This window comes from Dermacentor albipictus, chromosome 10, assembly GCF_038994185.2.
Source record: "Dermacentor albipictus isolate Rhodes 1998 colony chromosome 10, USDA_Dalb.pri_finalv2, whole genome shotgun sequence".
NCBI classification, from domain to species: domain Eukaryota; kingdom Metazoa; phylum Arthropoda; class Arachnida; order Ixodida; family Ixodidae; genus Dermacentor; species Dermacentor albipictus.
The window spans coordinates 88,896,627-88,917,502 of record NC_091830.1 but is presented as its reverse complement, the minus strand read 5'-3'; the positions used below and the strand labels follow the sequence as shown (position 1 = coordinate 88,917,502).

Below are 20,876 nucleotides of genomic sequence, written 5' to 3'. Positions count from 1 at the left end.
CTTCAATAGCGAACAATGAGGCATGCCACTCCTTTGGCGCAAGTGCCCATATCATTGAGTGCAAGCACTCAGTATTGTTCTGGGTCTAGCCCTGTTGGCATCGCTGCAGTAGCCTCTTATCAGAGAGCGTCTGATAGATGGGCAATAAGGCCTCGCAGACATGAGGAGGCAAGCTGGGGGGATGCTTTGGTGCAGGCTCGCCCTTAGCATTTGCAGCATTCTGCCGACACCACGAGTCAGACCCCGTTGGGCAAAAGGTGTGGTTGGCCACTTTATCATTTGATGTGATGTGGTGATAAGTGGCCATCACTGCCCTTTGCATAGAATCCACATTATCATGGGTCTTCAGGGCCCAGCCATAGTACGAGCTCAACTTGTTGATGAGATTGGCAATAAGCTGGCCTTTTCCAGAGGGGCTCTCCAAACCAGGGCTTTTGTGCTTGAATACTAAATTGCGCAAAGCAGTGCCCATCCTCATTTTTTACGGGATTTATGCAGTCTTCCTTGGCAGTGGGGATGTAGCCATACACCTTCTTGTAATGCAAGATATGTTCGGCTGTCGCCATCCGAGAGCACAGTGCAAAATAACTCTGCTCATTTCATTCTTTTTAATCATAACCGTACCGTGAGTATAACTTCAATGGAACTAACCAGCACTTATTCCCCTAGCTAATCGCAACAGTCGCCATGTTTCGCTATTTCATTAAATTTTCCGTCCTACCACACTTCACAACGACTTCATACCGCAGCCTCAAGTACATTTCAAACTGCATCGATCATTGCAGTAACACGGATTGATTCTTGCTACACGAAGTCTTTCTTCCAATCTTTCATCCCCCGTACACCTCAGGAATGGAACCACCTTCTCTCAAGTACCGTAGCCATCACCAATAACAAATTTTTTTTTTTTGCAAAACATTAGCTAACATTGTATAATCAGGAGAATCATTGTATTACCAGAACTCACTGCTCTTGTTTGTTTGTTTTACTCTACTGCTTTGTACCCACTCCCCTCTTTAATGGCATATGGCCTTGAGCGTACTTTAAATAAAAAATAGAATAATAAAGTGAAGAGTGACTGCCAGAGTTTCAGTGAACATGAAGCATCATTTCCTCAACACTGCAGTGAGCAGTTTTGAAGGCTTTAAAATTCATTGCAGTTTCATGTAACAAATTAACGCTATGGGGGAGCATGTGACACTTGGTGGTAATGCCCGTCAATCTGATTTGCGAATAGCAGATGATAGAGTTTGTGCATTACCAAGTAGGAGCTTGCTACATGACGACAAAAGAAACAAGTTCGGACTAAACTTGTTACTCCGATTGTCATAAAACATACTTAAAATAAAGTAAGCTTATATGTCAAATTTTAGCATTCCTGCTCAGTACAATACGAAACTGTGGACTGCTGCTTTCCTGATAGCGCTCACAGCGGTAAACTTGCAAACATTTCGAGGTGAGGCACGTAGTTCAAGAAGGCCTGTTGTCATTAAGGTAACCATTGAGCTTCTTATCGCTTGGGGTGGGCAGCTTGCAGACCAATAATCTCTTTTGTCATTCCTGAAAAGAGAAATCATGAAGCCATGACAAACATGCAAGCAAAGAATTGTGAAACAAAAGTTTGTTCAATTAACCCTTTGTAAGGCAAGGTATATTTTTTTCAAGAACTAAGAAAAATGTTGTGTTATCTGACTAAATGAAGCCAACAGAAATAGTTAGCACGAAATTTCAAGCCATAAGAACAAGTAGTTTATTCAGAAAAAGTGGGACAGATGTGTCCCACTGACACTCAATGAAATTTCAGAAAGTGGGACGTATTTGTCCCATCGCCTCTCAAGGGCTTTCAGTTCACTTTCGACCAGCATGAAAAGGCCCAAAACATGTTGCGCAAAGTGGCACATTGCATGCAGAGCACAAAAAATTGGTGCGAGCTTCTTTCTTGGCACTGGAGCACCAGCGACATCGCCTCCTTTTCGCGACTTTCTGAGGGTGGTGTCCATCTCCCAGAAATCAGACTTCGTCCTGAACTCCTACCATTTTTTGGCCATTTTTGGTGCCTTTTTTGTTGGCTTTATAAGGCCGATTGTTAGAGCCTTTGAAGGTTTGGCCGTTTATCAGCTGGCGACCGAGGACAAGCCGGAACCACAGGTAGCTCATTTGATTGTCTTCTTTCATTTGGAGGAAAGCATTCACTATTGCTGCATCCAGCAGAAAGTAGAAAATTCGGTACCAGGACTTTTTAGATCTTCTGTCTGCCGGATACGCATTTCTCCTCTGGTCAAACCTGTCGACTCCACCCATCCAGGTGTTGTAGTCTGAGATGGCCTTTGGGCATTGGACAGACACGGACGAGCCATTGGCAAGCTTTAGAACAACGTCCGCAGTGTCGTTCGGGTGATGAAAGTTGGAAAGTTCGTGGGCGTTTTTTGTATCCTTCCACTGGTAAGCCGTGATGCTTCCTTTTGTCCGCCATATATAGTCACCCTTCTGCAGCTTGTTATCATGTCTGATTTCTTCAGGGAGATTCTTGCGATTTGTTCGAACAGTCCCCACTGCCAGAATTTCCTTTTCTTTCAAGGCCTCCATTAGCCGTGTGGATGTAAAAAAGTTGCCAAATATAGTTGTGTACCAGGTTCCACACCATCAAGCAGGGATAGCACAACATGTTCTCCGAGACCCATGCTGGCTGGGTGGTCAGCAGCTTTCCCTTCATAAACCTGAAAATCAATAAGGTATCCTGTCTGGGAGTCAGCGCGGCACCAAACCTTATATCCGCGTTTTATTGACTTCATAGGGAGGTATTGCTTCAACGAAGACCGTCCTTTGAAGCGCACCATGCTCTCATCAATGGATTGATGGCTTGACGGAGTGTATTGCCTTTTGAAGCTGGCATTCAGCGCTTGTATGAGAGGGCATACTCTCGACAGTCTGTCGTACCCGTCTTCCCCTTTCTTTTTTTCTTTGCTTAGGTTGTTGATATGTAAACAGTTCATAATGTTTTGGAAACGGCGGAAAGACATGACCCTTGATATTTCAGGACAATTGAAGAAACTGTCGCTGCTCCAGTACGGATACATTTGATGCCTTGGATTTGTGCTCATCAGCAGCAGTATGCCGAAATATGCGCGAAGTTCATCAATTGTCAGCTCTTTCCAGTGCTTGCGGTTTTTCTGTTTTGCAAACCGGTTTGTCTCTGTTACTAATGTATGCATGACACTGTCGTCAAAATATAGAGCAAAAGCTTCACACGGCCTCGTCGGTGATTTTGATGAGAACTGTGGGTCCCAAATTTTCGGGTCGCGGACGGCGTGCTCCGGTTCGCTGCTACCCCAGACTCCAGGCTCCTCTTCGACTTCTTCTTCAGCAGAAACTGCAGGCGCTTTCGGTCGTTTCCTTGTCTTTCTCATGTAAGTAGCCTTGCGCTTTTGAGGTCTGCTTGTTGAAGCTGCTGCTCCATCATCATCAGAGTCTGGCGGAGCGAGCTCTGGTACGAAGTCGACGTCTGTATCCCCATCCGAGTCACTCGACGTGGGGTCGTCGTGGTTCCGGGACACGAACCCGGAACCACCGCCTTTCCGGGCAGCCGCTCTACCATCTGAGCTAACCAGGGAGCTAGCAGATGGTAGGACGAAGTCGAATTTGTCAACAAAGCGAAGCAAAGGCAAGAGTTTGACGCAATAGTTCTGCAGAAGTCCGCAAGGTGGAGAGAAGTAATTAATAAAGGGAAAATCAGACATCCACCCATTCGTAGCAATTGTTTCGTCCCGGACCAGGACGAATTTTTCTTCAACTGCGAGACTTTTCTTTCGAGGAACCCGTATGTGTTTTCTTTGTAAGAATTGCTACAAATAGGTGGATGTCTGATTTTCCCTTTCACAGTATGTATTCCTTAATTATACACACGTGCACCCGGTATTTCCTGTCACAGTACGAGCACCAATATGCCTAATACATGTGCTGACAGGCCTGCAGAGCGTTTTCGAATGTGCCTGTGGCGGATTGGGCCCTTAAGAGCAGTAAATTGCATGCGTTTATTTTTTCCAATTGGCCGATTTTTTTGGACGCTTTCGCGACCCCTAAGGAGTTCGAAAATCGAACATGGACTGTGCAACTGACCAAGAAGATGCTTCAAATGGTCGGTGGGGCGAACAAGTGGCAGAAGGGGGACAAGAACAGAAAGGACCTACGCATTGCGGAATGAAAGAAGTGTGCTACCACCGTTTTGAGCTCAAAAAACAAAGTGTTGGCTGATGCTGAGATGCAGGTGTCCCTCATCCAAACCAAAACAAACTCTTTAAAGCAGTGAAACACAGGCATCGTGCATGGGCTGCGAGTATGTCGGGACAGTTGAGCTTGACTTGCGAGCTGTTGAGAGAGAATCTCAATTGTGACAAAGTTCGGGCTTCATACCACTGAGCTTGCTATCAGTTGATAGAAATAGCTCATATTCGAAAATATTTGCTTCTGTATGCATCTCCTTTCTATTTGCATTTGAGAATGTCTGACTCGATTTGCTATTTTTTTCGAAGACATTTTATTCGCTGTGCATTTCACTAATCCTTCCCTTCTATTCTTTTTTTGAATAGCATAAACACTACTCCTTAGTATTTAAATTGCATTAAGTCGGTTTTTTTTTTTATATGCTTACTAGAGAGTGACAGCATTGGGCGATATGGTTTCAGCTTGTCTTGACATAAAACATAGTTCTGCATCACTCAGGGAATTTTGCAAACGCACTCAGGGAAAACCTGGAAAACTCAGGGAATTTGGAAATGTCAACTTGGTAAACAGCTTGAAGACTAAAAAAATACATATATACTTTTCTATGAGAGGGAACCTACAACACCAACAGCTTACTTGCATCCTTCCTGTGGCTGTCACCAATGTAGAGTGAGCTGCCACATGCAGTAACAAGGACCCCTAGGTTCTCCCTGAATGTGTGCATTGAACTGCCCGCCATAATGTCTGCGAGTTTTGATGGAACATCTACTGATGATGATGTGTGGTGTTTATGGCGCAAGGGCCAGGTATGGCCAAAGAGCGTCAAGCTACTGCCTTTCTGAATTTGTGGTGTACGATGGGGTAACCCACTCTCCCCCCCCCCCCCAAAAAAAACAGGTTTTAAAAAGCTGTGTACTTTTCTGTTTATACAAAACAACCTTATCACCTTCAATGTACTCTCCATTGCACTCCTTATGCATCTTTCTAAACAATAATACACTCATGATCAGTCATCATCCTCTCTGCACAACTGTCATATCTTAGTTCTGCAAGTCCTGTTCAATGTTTCACCTTTCTTTCTTTTCGATTTCTCTCCTTCACTTCCAATTTTCTCTTTCTTTTTCACAGGCTCCTTGTATCCAAGAGATTTGTATACGCCTACAATGGTGGATATCACTTCCTGTCTCTTGGATCAAGGAATTACCTATATCCTGTCCTTTTTTCACTTCACCTTTTTTTTTTCTCCCTGTGCTACATTTTTCCAATTTACATTTCCTTTTCTGATCGCTTTTCATACATATTGTGTGTGTCCTTTTTGTGTGTCTTTTTTCTCTCTTGGTTTGTATCGGGTGCTGTTTGAGCTCTCATCTCCTTGTCCTTGCCATCCATTGCCTTTTCACTTCCTTTCCCCTTCATATCTAAATAAGCCATAGGGACGAACCAAATTGTCAGGTACTCCCTTGCCACCTCATAACATCACACTCACCTGCTAGCAACATTTTCGCACTTGCACCAGCTCTTATTGTTATAACTTTTACTTATGAACAACAATTAACATACCTAGAAAATTGCTGATCTCACATGCTGTGGGAATCAGCTTAAGTGAAGATTTAATTGCTGTTTGAAAAGAATGCTCTTGTTTAATGGCCATTTAGAAGTATAGAGCACCCAACCAAGTTGTGCATATTTCCGCCAGCAAACGCTTAGCTCATCATGAAGTTGCTGTGCTGAAATGTACGGATCCCACACATGATGGTTTACTAGACTTCGCATTCACTCCTCCTGGTTACGTTGCGGTTCTCACGGACCGGCATCACTCTAAAGACAGCGGCGTTGCGTTGCGTTGCTTTTTCAGTCGGACCTCAAGTTTTCAAGATTTTCACCACCAGGTGATAAGAATCCGTCTGGTAACCCGCCGTGGTTGCTCAATGGCTATGGTGTTAGGCTGCTGAGCACAAGGTCGCGGGATCCAATCTCGGCCACGACGGCTGCATTTCAATGGGGGCGAAATGCGAAAACACCTGTGGCGAGTCGCAAAAAGCGCCCAGCAGCGACATGCCGTTTCGCGCCCCGGCTACCTGCTTTTGGCTCGATAATTGAGGTACATTGAGTCCTGCCTAGTCCTCACCCATGCGCAGCGCATCACCAACCAGGTGCTACAAAGGGCGCGGCTCACTGCGGAGGAATGAGGTTTCTCAGCGGTGGCAGTCGAACCCGGCAGGCCTTCCGAGTTGCGAATGCTCTCGACACGGTCCTCCTTCGCGCGCAGCAGCATAATCTCCCTCTGCAATTTGCGGACGCGGCGGGAAAACCGTGCCCAATCACCCTCGTCGGCCTTGTGTTGACGCAGCTCTCGCACTTGTGCTCGCGGTGATCTGCCTCTTCCTCGATGCGTATCTAGTGCGAAAACTGGAGAGCTGGGTCTTCAAGGCTCATCTGCCTCCCGATGGCCACGATGCGCCCCAATTCACCTATAAGCCCATCGGCCATCTCATGGCCTTCTTCCGGTATGCATCTGCTTCGCCCGCTATGCCTCGTGGTCACAGACGATCATGGTCAGCAAGTCCTGTCATACGGATGCCAGTTGTCAAAGATTGGGGGTAATGTACTGTATTTACACGATTGTAAGTCGACCACTTTTTTCAAATTTGAAAATCTGAAGTGGGGGGTTGACTTACAATCGAAACCAAAACATGGCACCGCCAAAAAAAGCGAGACCAGCGGCAGCGGGAGCTACAGTGTAGTTACAACTTTGTTTGCTCTATGGCCCTACCCGTAGCTTTTCGCTATCCCGCATGTTTGTTCGCTTTTCCGAAGGATTTTTCAACATTTTTGAGAGTTTTACAGTGCACACAACACTTATGAGGGGGTATCGATAGTTGATGGATGCGTCGCTGTTCCATTTGCGGCGGCACCCTCAGAACGGCGCCGCTTGCGGGAAGTATCGGTAGTTCATGGAAGAGCAGATACTGCTCACAGGTTTCTCTTTGCCTGTTGCGCTTAGCTTTCTCTATAGTTTGATGAAAGGCATTGGTTTGACTCGTTCCACTTGACTGCCGACTACTTGCTACTTCTATGCTTCCTCAGTCGTCATGAGTGCTCCAAGCCCACTAATCATTTGGCACTCGTTCACAGCAGCGTTCAAGAGGGCTGCCATCCTTTACGCCGACGAAACAAATCACTGCGTAGCAGGCCGCAAGTTTGATGTTTCTGAATGGGTGGTGCGAAAGTGGCGACTGCAGCGAAGCAAAATTTTCACCTGTGACGTTAAGTGAGGAATTTCCCACATGCCGAAGTCTGGACGCTTTCCAGAGCTGTAGCTTGCGTCGTACGTCGCTGAAATGCGTGATCGGTCCCTGCCAGTGAAGTGCGACATGGTCATGAAACAAGCCCGGGTCTTCGCCTTTTAAGGACCTGCTCCGCGTGAGTACAAGTGGCTGGAGGCAGAAGACCGCGTAATTATGCCAAGCGGACCTGCCAAAAGAGCCTCCCTGATGGCTGCGTGTGGTTGGATGCATTTGGCACGGGCTGCTGTTTCACAAGATGTCGTGGTGCGGTCATTTGCCGAATGTAAAATTTCGTGGGACGACGACGCACTGTGGGACCGTAGCAACAATGACGATGGCAGCACTAGTGAAGACGAGTAGTCCAGTGACCATGTCAGCTACTAATAAATTTTCGTTATCAAATGCGCCCTCAGGTATACTCTCCTTTTTTTTTTTCCTATCACGCAACATGGGAGGGTCGACTAACATTCAAGTTGACTTACAATCGTGTAAATAGGGTGCTCTCACTCTCCGAACCGAAAGAGATGGGGCGACAACAAACCCACCCTTCATGCATTTACGGAGGGTTGGACTGCTGACCAGCGATAAGGTTCATGCCTGATCTTCCGTGGACCCAAGGCATGAGACGGAAGGGGACTGAGAAAGACACTCTCAATTTAATAAAATAAATAAAGAATAAGTGAACTGTAAGCAAATGGTGCCAAGCTTCACGGAAGGCGTGCGGGGGTCACACACTCTGACGCGACGTGCGACACAAAGCCCACCACATGGGAATTTCTAACACTCGCAAAACAAGCAAAAGATATGCGACACAACTGAAAAATACATGCGATAATAAACACGGCAAACACTACGCTAGCAGAACGTACAAATATAAACATGCGATGAATAATTAAGTTAAGTAAAGCAATAAAGGGGGGCTAGTTGATGAACGTTCATGATTGTAGTGTGCTTAAGTGTTGCACTGACGATATTAAGTGAAGGACAGGACGTTCAGGACGTAGACGTACGTAGCACAACATACGTCCATGTCCTGTCCTTCACTTAAAATCGTCAGTGTAACACTAAGCGCAATACAATCATGAATTAAGTTAGATAGAACACGAATAAAAAAGAGTCCAGCAGAAAGTTCTGAGAGCAGGTTGGAATGAGGCTTCTCTGTGGCATGTTCGCCGAGATTTCTATCTAAAGAGCGTCAGGCTGCTGGTACCTTGCTGCCAAAGATCTTGATGGACTTGCACCATCTGTCAATCTACCGGCGAAGACTTCTGCCTGGGGGTTTCAGCCTGCCGACCACATCTTCAGCTGTCTCTGGGTGCACGACCATGCCGCTCCATTTTCCAAACCACTCTGCCCACTCGCCATGGCTAGCCCGTCCCTCGCCACGCTCTGGCGACCCACGTGACCAACCGGTCAAGTGAGCTCAGGAACAATAGGGAGCTTGCTTCCCTACCACCGTGTAAGCGTTGCTGCGGCGGCAATGGCGGCCATGTTGAGATGGACGAGGGCACGCACTTTTTGACGATGACATGTCCATCAATGACATAACGTTACCGCAGAAGGTATCTTGAACTTAATTTTGAAACTTGATATTAAAAAATCTGCTGGGCTCGATGGTATTCTGAATTGTTTTTGGTACCTTACTTATTATGGGCATCTTGTTACCTTACTGTCATATTTTGCCAATACCTGGCATCCTATATAGTACCCTCATCCTGGAAAATTGCTCAATTTCTTCCTTTATTCAAGACGGGTGGCAAACACATTATACGAACTCTCTTAGAAAAGTATCCGACACACTTCTCCCAGCAGTGCTGCCATTGTTGGAAGCATTCCGAGAAGGCTTCTTTCGGAATGGAGTTTAGGTCAGCTGTCGTTGCAACCATAATGTCCTCTCTTGTCTGAAATTGCGCTCCTTTCAATGGCCTCTTGATTTTGGGAAACAGCCAGAAGTTGCAGGGGGCCATATCAGGAGAGTAAGGAGCCTGTTGAACTACAGGAGTCTGGTTTTTCGCCAAAAATGTCTGAATCAAGTGCGAGGAATGTGCAGGAGCATTGTTGTGATGGATGCGCCAATTTCCTGTTGACCACAACTCCGGTCTCTTGCGCTGCACAGCATCACCTAGGCAATGGAGGACATCCCTGTAGTACTCTTTTGTGATTGTTTGACACTGTGGTGTGTACTTCTGGTGTACCACACTGCGACAGTCAAAGAAAGCAGTCAGGATCACTTTGACGTTGCTGCGCACTTGGCGGGCCTTCTGTGGTCTTGGTGACGTGGAATGATTCCACTGTGACGAATGGGATTTGGTTTCCAGGTCATACCCATACACCCAAGACTCGTCACCAGTGATTATGCTGTTCATGAAGTCGAGGTCACTGTTTGTGGAATCCAGCATGTCCTGTGAGACTTCAACACAAAGTTGCTTTTGCTCCACTGTGAGCAGCTTCGGCATGAATTTTGCTACAACTCTCTTCATGGCCAAATCTTCAGTCATAATGGAATGTGCAAAAAAAGTGCTGATACCCACCTCTTCTTCAATTTCTTAAATTGTCACACAACGGTCCCGCATCGCCACAGCATTCACTTCGGCAATGACCTGGTCATTTCAGCATGTTGATAGCCGACCAGAGCATTGCTCGCTCTCCATCGATGTGCGGCCGTCTTTAAACCGGTTGGTGCTCTATGTGAGCGTTTATGGCATCACAAGCTCTGGGTTCCTCCACTCCCGCGCAACACGGACATGCAGACACATGAAGGCAGACGAAAGGCGCGCTCGCGCCCTCGAACACCAATATGGATTAAAGCAGGGTGTATTCTACGTTGATGTGGCAGGGCCGTCACCCACTAGATTCTACACGGCCGCCGTAGTTCACCAGGACCAATGAGTTAACGGACTTTCCTACAACGCTTCCAACTCCGCGCAGGCCGAGGGGGTTGCTAGCACTTGCCGCCTCAGACCCGAATTCGAAGGTAATCATCACGGATTTGCGCAGAGCCTGTGAGCACTACCTGGCGGGCGAGGTATCACCTTTAGCCTACCGCATTTTAAAGCAAGCCATGAGGAAATAGGACCCCTTACCCAAACACATTATTTTGACTCCGGGCCACCAGGGCCTTAGAGGTAACGAGGCTGCGGGCGCGGTCGCCCGAGCGCTTACCCACCGAGCACCTCAACCAGACTCTTCCGGCTCAGAGATTAGACATCCGCTTCTGCGGTTCAGGGAAATTCTGGCAGACTATTGCAAACGTCATTGGTGTTTCCCGGTCCTTGCTAAGGGCCTGAGTAAGGCCGATGAACGAACCCTGCGGTGCCTGCAGACAAACACCCTGTTGTGTCCTGCAATAGCGAAACATTTTGCCCCAAAAATTGATGGGTGATGCCCTCACTGTGGGGAAGTCTCCGATAACTTTCACATGGTTTGGGCATGTCAGATGAATCCGTCCCTTCCCCCAACCCTTCCCCCCGCATGGGAGGCAGCCCTACTCAATTGCGCGGCGCTGGAGTCTCAAAGGGCTCTAGTCCAACGGGCGTGGGTAGCAGCTTCGTCCAGTGGGGTCCCAGACTAAGGATTCCACCTATGTAAAGGGCCATTTTTGGCCTGCAAACTCAATTTATTGAACAAAAGTTTATCATCATCATCAACAACCCCCTTCCCTGGGTACCTACCTTATGTATGCTCTCCTACAATACAAACACAGATAGAGAGTTGATGAGCACAAAATTTTCATTTCTGATGCAAACAATTGTCGACTGGAAGTCTTGGCCTGGCTGTGTTTGCAAACTAATTCTATTAACCTATTGAAAGAAATCTTTCTTCATGTTCTCTGTTTGTCCCTTCCAAAACAACTCGAATAGGTGAACAGCATTGAAAAAAGCTGACGCGTTTGCTTGTTTAATAAGCTATGTGTTTTAGCAATGCACATTTATTTCATTGGTCCAAAGAAAGTTGTGCATTTCATCGTCCATGGTGTGCCCCTATGAATGAAGTTCGAGGTATTGCCACACAGAACACGGCAATGTTCAGAGAGAGAACATTAAAGTCCGGATGCTGTGCGATGCAACCCTGTGGTTGGGCAACAGTTATTTATTTATTTATTTCAGAATACTGCAGGCCGACAGTTATGGCCCATGCAGGAGGGGCTATACAAGGCATGTAAATACACTGTGACATCAAAAAATAAAAAGAAAGAACGGCAGTTTAACAGAATGCCACTAATAGACAAGCAGAAAAATATGTATACACATGTACATATTCATACATATATATACGCTTTCGCACATATGCAGCTCTCATTGACTCAAACAAATGCTCTTCTAGAGCTTTAACAAAATTAGGGGACTGGAAGATGGCCCCTGGAAGACAGTTCCAGTCGCAGTTCCAGATTTGTGCACCCATCTCGCGACAGCACAGGCACTCTTGTTCAAGAAAGTTCGCCAGCACCTGGCAGTGTCCACATTCGCACCTGTAATGTGTAATGTGAAAGTAACACTAATGCACTCACCATAAAAGAACGATAAAGCTGTTCAGTCTAGTTCGTCTAGTTCAGTCTAGTTCAGTATAGTTCAGTCGACTTGAATGTAGGTCGACCCCCCCAAAATCACATGCCTCAAAAAAAAAAAATGAGAGCGCATTTCACACAAGCAAAATATATTGCCATGGTTTATGACTACTCATCGTCACTGGAGTCGTCCTCACTGGTGCTGCTGCCGTCACAGCTGCTGCAGTCCCACAGCACGTTGTCGTGAAGTGCGAGTCCACATTTGGCGAACGACCGCACCACAACATCGAGCGGTACCGCCGCCCACGCAGAGAGGACCCACCCGCACACAGTAGCCAAGGAGGCCCTCCTCACACGCCTGCTTGGGGTAAGGTCGGGGTTTCCTCTGGAAATCCAGTCATTGTATTCGCGGCGCAGCAGGTCCTTAAAAGGCTTGTTGACCCCCACGTCGAGAGGCTGAAGCTGCCCCGTCAAGCCACCGGGGATTACAAGCATGTCGGTGCGCTCCTTATGAAGCACCGCTTTCACCTTGTCGGTGAGGTGGCCCCGGAAAGAGTCCAACACTAACAGGTTGGAGATGTCTCTCTTGAGGGATGCGCCCGGCCTCAGGAGCCACACGAGATAGTACCATTCCACTACCATATCATCCGTCATGAATCCCTTTGCATTTGCCCGTACCACAAGGCCTTTGGGAAGCACTTCTTTGGGCATCGTCTTCCTCTTAAACACGATGTACGGGCGAAGCTTGGTGCCATCCGCCAAGCATGACAACATGACCGTAAAACGTAGCTTTTTGTTGCCCGTTGTCAGCAGGTTCACATCGCGCGCTCCCTTAACGCTCACGGTTGTGTTACTGGTCATATCGAAGTATATGGGAGTCTGATCGGCATTGCCGATCTGGCCGAGCAAATACCGTCGGTAGTTTCGGAAGTTTTAGGAAGTGCCTATGAAAGGCGAGGACCTTATCCTCGTATGCGGCCGGCAACTTCTAGCACACGCTGGTGCGTCTATGAAGGGAGAAGCCAGCCCTCTTAATAAATTTAGAGGCCCAGGCACTGCTGGCTTTAAATTCAGTCCTCAGTATTCCTGCTTCCGAAGCGAAGACACGGGCTTGTTGAGTGATCATTCCGCACGAGACCAGCAGTGACCGATCGCGTAGATCCGTCACGTACGCCACAAGCTTCATTTCCAGCTCGGGAAAGCGTCCGGACTTAGGCCCACGAAAACCATGGCGCTTGGAGTCGCATGAAAAAATTCCCTCGCGCTGAAGCCGCCACTGCCGCAGCACAGTTGTTAGTTTCCTCGGCATGGAGGATAGCAGCCCGTTTGAAAGCAGCTGTGAACGAGCGTTGACAGTTCTTTGGGGCACTCATGACAGGCACGACGATTTGACACAACAGAAGCACTGACAATCACGTGGCCGTCGGAAAAATCGTATCTCAAAGAGAAGCTCTTCCGCGAACTACCAATACCCCCAAGACGGCGAATTTTCCATCAATGATCGATGCTCCCTCAAGAGCCTTGCACTCGCGGTGCACGCAGTAAATGTTTCTTTAAAGAAGAAAAAGAAACTTCTGTACAAGCTCGTGAAATAACCGTACGCTGTAGGTTGAGCATGAAACTTTATTCGCAAGAACACATCGCTGCGAGATGACAACCATCCAATCAACCGGAAGCGGCCACTGCCGCACTGCGGGATACCAAAACAAGCTACATGCGACTGACGAAAGCGGCCGCACGCGATTTCCTTTACCTCGCGAGTACATTACTCACATTCAATGAGTGTTATATTGGTCTCTAATAATGAGTATTAGCGAATTCCTTGATTCAATTCACAGCGCTAACGTAGCCAAGATCGTATCACATTGTTCAATACATTTCCAAACTCGATGGCGGGAGGTTTGTCGCTCTAGGTACGGTGGCCAGTGGGCACAGATTGGGAGTGCGAACTTTCAAAGTGGGCATCGCCTGTATTGACATCAAAATGCATGCAATACGGTAAATTTTTGCGCTGTGCTTCTACCGTAACCATGGAAACGTAGGTACAAAGTTGTAACCACGCCGTAGCGTCCCCGATTTCTCTATTTTCTTGCCGTTACTAGCGGTTCACGGTTTGGTTTCGATTCTAAGTGGACCCCCCAACTTTGGATTGTCAAAAATGAAAAAATGGGTCGACCTACAATCGTGTAAATACGGTAAGTGGGTTTGACTGTAAAAGAATGTAAGCCATTCATATGTAAATGCTGACAATGAACCGTATAGCCATCCCTTCAGTATTGCCGAGTTGAGAGCTACTTTGATCGCATGCAAGAGCTCTGCACCGGCCCTGACAGTCATACATGACATGATCAAAAACTTACACACTGACACACAAGGTACACTACTCGCACTTTTTTAAAGACTATTTGGGCTGCCGGATACCTTCCAACCGCATGGAAAGAAATGACTGATTCCTGTTTTTAAACAGGGCAAAGACCCTTTATCTGTGGCAAGTTACCACCCTATAGCTCTCACAAGTTGCCTTTGTAAGCTATTTGAAAAAAATGATCAATCGGCAACTCATCCGTTCTCTTAATACCTATCGGTGTGGCTTCAGAGAAGAGTGGTCCACAACCGATCATGTTGTGCGCATTGAAGGAAATATCCCTGACACATTTGTACACACTTTTTGATTGGTGTATGGCTTTTAATGGCGCAAGGGCCAAAGAGCTATGACATATGGTAATGAATTGTGTAAGTGATGAAATGGTCAAACTGAGTTGGAAAGGTAGATGTGTGGCAGTAAGGAGGCCTAAAAACGGGTTGCTGTAAAGTGCGTGATATATACAGATATCGAAATAATGACGACTCATAATAAAAGGGCCTAAAAGTTTCGTTATGAAGAGGTGATATAAATAAAAGGATGCATACAAGCACTTCTGCCTTCACAGGGCTCTTGGAAGTAAAACAAGAGCTTAGAGGCATGGGCTGTAAGGAGTTACATGCGTATAACTATAGCCTCAAAGGCGAGGTTATGCTGCACATGACCCGGCCAAATGATTTCTAACATAATAACTTCATCGAAAAAACAAAACAGTTTCTAGGTTAAAAAGCAGTTCATTACTAAGAAAAAATGAAGTGGAAGTGGAGAAGTCGCTGGGTGAAGTGGAATACACTGACGATACACAAAATAAAAGTACTTTTTGTGCTGATTTTCTACCGTATAATGCGGAATATAGGTCGAGTCAGAATATAGGTCGACCCCCTTACATTGAAGCAAAGAAGTCAACATAACGATTATAAGGCACAAAACTTTGTTTTATTTAGTGGTGCCGCCAGACTCGTCACCTGCTCATTCGTTCGAGCTGTCCGAACTCTCATCCGAAGACGACTGCTTTTCACTGACTGCGTCCCACAAGATGTCATCCTTGGTGCCATCCGAGGAGTTGCTAATGCAACACTTCTTGAATGCCCACACCACAACGTCGGGCAGCGAGCGCCAAGTCTGCAACACCCATGTGGCCACAGTGGCAAGAGGCGGCCTGTGCAGCCTGCCATCCACTGATTATACTGTTCAGGGACACAGTCTTTAAAGGGCTTTTTGAGCACGACGTCCAGTGGCTGAAGTGTTGACGTCATGCCTCCCGGAATGACGGTGAGCTCCGTCCCCCCCGTCGTGGAGTGCCTGCTTCACACCTGCGGTCAAGTGCCCGTGAAAGGCATCCAGGATGAGCATGCTCGGACACCGCAGGAGTGCGCCGGGTCGCCGATTCCAGACGGTCTTGATCCAGTTGAGCATGAGGGCCTCGTCCATATAGCCCTTTTCATTCATGCTAAGCACAACATCCCACAGGAAAGCCTCTTTCGGCAGCGTCTTCGTCGTGAAGATTATGTATGTGGGCAGCTTTCTGCTGTCTGCAGTACACGCAAGCATCACCATGAAGTACGAATGCTCGTTCCCCGTAGAAAGAAGCTTGACTTCTTTTGCGCTGCGTTCGCACAGTGGTGGGCGACGGCATGTAGAACCACACCTGCATTTCATCAGCGTTGCCGATCTGTCCCAGCATGTAGCCATGCTGCTGCCGGAGACAGATAACATAGCGCTGGAATTCGACCAGCTTGACCTCGTATGCCTCTAGCAGCTTCTGGCAAACTCATGTGCGCCGTCAAAGTGCGAATCCCTTGCGTCGCATGGAGCGACGAACTCAGTAAATGGAGCCCTTGAGCAGCCCTTGGAGTCCTTGGGCAGCCCTGATTCTCAGGCGATCTCGATAGCTTTGATGTGGATGAGTTCCGCTGTCACTGGCAAAGATCTGGCACGATGCTCGCGGACGAAATCCGCCACCTTGTCTTCAAGCTCTGGGTGCATTGCGCGGCGCCCGCGAAAGGTCTTCCGCCCGTTGCAGGCAGACAGCTTGACTTTTTGCATTCGCCAGTAACGGACACTCCTTTCCGAGACAGCAAATTGCCGCTGGGCAGACATGTTCCCATGCATTTCAGCATACTCAATGACTTCGATGACGATTCGATGACGTTTTAAACGCTGTGGTGAACTGACGTCAAGTACTCGTACTCATTTTGTGGGTTGTTGGAAAATTAGCAACGCCAATAATGACTGCTGCACAAAAACGGAAAATGGCATCAGTCCAGCTGCGTAGGCCACGTTAACGTTGGGCCACGTTGGTCACCAAGGAGGCAATAACAATGCGGATGCCGAAAGGTCTGCACTCCTACATGTTGCCAAACAACTATTCAAGTCGTGCCAAGGGCCGGCATATAAGTTGAAGGGTCACCTTTTAGTAATATATTTTGGAAAAAGCCTCGACCTATATTTCGCACTATACGATATTTCCCTGCACTACTTGTTTTGTGCTCGGTAACTCTTTGGACACTAATTTCTCCTCCATTTTCCCCGTCTGGCAAACTTTTATGTTTGAACGAAAAAACCAGTCAAAAACACAAAGGACAAGAGGAGAAGTTCACGCCACAACGACTGGTTTATCAACTGAGGTTTATTAGAATCGGTGTAGTCCCAGCAAGGCCAGCAGAGCATGCGCAACTGCATCATCACTAATCACATAGCATGAAAAGACAAGAAACGTTTCTATTGGGACCGACTTAGAAATTCAAATTCTTTTTCATGTAAGCGCACTGAGGTTGTACTAACGCAGTCATCACCTAATAAACTGATGTAGTGCGCTTCCAAGATTTCTCGCTCTTTTACTTTTATGCTGTAGTGCAACTTTCAATTCCAATGTGAATACCACACATGCAATTCATACATTTAATTTGATTACCAACAAGGGAACTTAAACATCGGTACATCTTGCTTCCAACAGTTGTTAGTTATTGGTCATTGGAAGTTATATACAAGCCAGTTGCTCAGCATGCATCTGCAGTCATAAGTTTCTTGCAAAAGAATAACACAAGAGACTGGAATGGCTCAGAAGGCATTTATTTTTTGTTGATCTCCGCCAAGATGGAAATCAGTCTTTTTTTCCCGCTCGGCAGCCTTCTCATGCAGCACAAGAACACATTCACGATAAGAGTTGTCCTCTTTCGATTTCTCATATACAAGTCCCGTTTTCTTTGGTTCTTCGATCATCTGTGCAAGTAGGCATTCCCTCTGTGTTCTTCCTCTTATTGGCATTTTCCTGCCAATGCAGGTGGCGCAGATGACGCATCCGTTTCTACTACTGGAAGAATGGCGTCATCACTGCGTTCTGATACCTGTGGTGATGGTGGATGGCTGGCGATTTCATCCAGCACTACATCCTCAGAATTGTAATCTTTGCCGTGCACCATGTGGTGAACAAGCTGAAACACACAAAAACATGAACATAAAAAAAAAGACATTGTACTGGAAATATCCAGAAGCAAAAAGTGGGTATGGCATTTACCTTGCCAACAGTAGCACTGCTGCAGCCAATTTCGTCCGGTAATGATTTCTGATTGACAGGAAGTGTTCCAAGGAATTCATGCAGCTCCCAAAAATATTTCCATGCGATTGCATCTTGACCTATACATCGTTTCTTGCACAGGTCTCTGCAGCAGAAATGAAAGCATCGTGGAAAATTCCTATGAAATGTCTTCCACATCGCTTAGTTTTACTTTACTCCAGAGAAAATAATTGCACTGGCTCCAATTGTGTTGATAATGCATGTCAATCACTTTGTGACTGGTCATTTCAATGCAACTAGTTGATAAAGTCTGGTTCACAGATGTTTGTACGTTGCATGGTTGTGTATTATTTTGAAACTGCACTGATCTTACCATTGCGAGGACCAGGCACTGACTAAAAATGCTCAACACCCATGTTTAAAGGACAAAATAAGATGCTCTAGTTATTATTACCATATCAGCTACGTATTAACATTAGCTTGTTTATAATTTTTCATGAGTTCACTCGATTTTCAATGTTTACTACATACATTTATCCATAGCTCTATCGCGGTGCATGTCAACCATTTCGCATATCTTCCACATTCTCTCTTGGCTCCTTTTACCACTTCACTAATCTGTGAAGCAACGTCTAGGTGCATTCGGTAACTGACAGAACCGGTGCATCTGCGGAACAGTGTGGCCGTTTGGAAGCTCCTGAGTGAAGCGCATCTCTCACATGTGCTAGAGCGTGCAGGCATCTAATGCAGCGTCACACGTTAGGTTTTCCGGTTTCCGCTCTGATTTTTGTGACAGAAAAATGGCACTCAGAGTTAGGCGGCAACAATTAAGCATTAACTAGGTCCCGAAATACGAACAATCGTGAACAACAGGCGACAAGCATGCAACCGCACTAGCCAGAAAGGCAACGTGATGTTTAAATCACCAACAGGCGCTGGGCTACTGAGATAAAGGAGCACAAAACTGCTGTCCATCGTGTTGTTGACATGATGCTTACCTGTATTTGTTCCCCAAGTTTTCTATCTTTGACTATAGCCTTGAGAGGTTTGTCGATGCCTTCACTGGGCAGCCCCTCTTGAATGGCTGCGTAGACTTTGGAATTTCTCTTTGTGCGCCGCAGGTCTCTCAAGTGGTCCTGCCACACTCTTATGAGTGCGTGGGTCTCCCCTTTAAGGGGAGATGTGGGTTCCAAAACCAATTTTGTTAATTTTAGTGCGAACTGCATGATATTTAACAGTATTGTTCAGTTTTTTCTGCTGATTGCAAATATCTAATTAGATTTTGCATTAGAACAAATGATGCAAAGTTTTTAATACAGAAATTCAGTCAATTTCTTACGGGACTTTCCAAAAGCTTAACTTTGTCAAAAGCAAAAACAAAGTATAAGGCCAGAACACCAGAGAGTATCTTTAGCCGGTGATGCCATTTTTATTGTTCTCAGTGCACTTATAATGCAAAAATAATAGATTTAAACATAATTGCAATATTTTTGCTAATTTTCATTTGTCTTTAGTGGCAATTAAAATTTAGCCGACACCTTTAGAAATAAATAAATAGCATCACCGGCTAGATCCATTCTACACAAATATATTTATACCTAGCATTTTGCTGGTACTTAGAAAGAACATATGAAGATCCCCCGTAAGGCAGTGTGTGGTGTCCAAAAAAATGAAGCTGAGAAAAACGAATTTGAACTTTCGGTTCACTGTAACTTTGAATGGCCTATCAATATGGCAATATGAATTGCTGAAGGATGGGGCTACATAGTGATGCAACAAGTTCATGACATATATATGGTCATTGTGCAAATACAACGCTGAGATATTGGTTGCAACATCATGCATAGTCATTGAAAGCAATGCCAGAAAGCTAGTACCACGAGCTTCACATTTCTATTTTAGTTCCTTGTTGAACAGAAGGCACACAAATGGCATTCTTATGCAAATAAAGTTGCACAGGATTCATGGCCACAACAAAATATGTCCTTTCCACAAAGTTTATGGCTACAATAAAAAATCTGGATGAAATCCCAGTGGGGGTCGCCACATTTCAATGGAGCCGAAATGCAAAAAAGTTCATGTGCTTGTGTTGTAGCGCTTCTCAAGTGGTCAAAATTAATCCAGAATCATATCATGGTTTTGGAACGTAAAATCCCAGAATTCAAATTTTTAAAAATATATCTTGCACACTCACAGAATTGTGCATTCAGCACAGATCACACCTAGACCTATAAAAGCCCCGGACTGTAGGCAGAGTCTGTTGCTGGCTTGTGCCTCTTTGGAAGCTTGTTTGTCAAAGCATTTCTGTTTGTGTGATCCTTGTGGGACATGTGAAGCCTCCGACAATCCTTTTCAAGGCTTCGGCGCACCATACAGCTACCGGCACTGTAGCCTGGCTTCTCGGCTATTGCAGTGTTGCTTCTTGTCACACCCTGGTTGAATCAGCTGCTGCCCTCTGGACACAGTGCAGTGAGGCATGCTTAGTCTTCGGGGCTTGATCCCAGATCACGGAATGCAGGCTTTCACTGACATTCTGATCGCACCGTCGCTACACCGCTCCAAGAGGGCTTCCTCACCCAGCCGCTTGGAAATTGGTTCCAGAGCTTCACACACGAAGTTTGGCAGGCTGTTTTTGTGTGCTGGAGGTTGCTCGCGCTTTGCCACAGCTCAGTTGTAGCTGCACCAGGATTCTAACCCTTCGGGACAAAGGTCATGTTTGGGGGCATCATATGGTGCAGGGTAGCCTCAACTGCCCTCTTCAAGCCTGGCACGTCTTTCTTGTGACTCTTCAGGGCCCAGCCATAGTAATTTGTGATCTCCTTGATCCTGTCCTGGGTGAGCCGTCCCTTTCCTCCAATTGTCTCACCTTTGGCCTTTTTTTTGTCAAACAGTCCACGCAAGGCTGCTCTCATGCGCTTGTGCACGTGATTGATGCAGTCTTTCTTGTCTGTCTTGAAGCCATAAACAGCTTGCTTGGTCAAGGCA

At 46.4% G+C, this 20,876-nt stretch overlaps 1 long non-coding RNA gene across 1 annotated transcript; it reads right to left on the bottom strand.

Annotated features, from left to right (window-relative positions):
* Positions 1-16,974: 16,974 nt before the first annotated feature.
* LOC135910218 (uncharacterized) lies at positions 16,975-18,976 on the bottom strand. The gene is made up of 3 exons (XR_010566946.1): positions 18,890-18,976; positions 17,892-18,036; positions 16,975-17,808 (listed from the first exon to the last, which is right to left on the bottom strand). It is a non-coding gene; the product is annotated as an uncharacterized lncRNA (long non-coding RNA).
* Between the last annotated feature and the right edge of the window lie 1,900 nt (positions 18,977-20,876).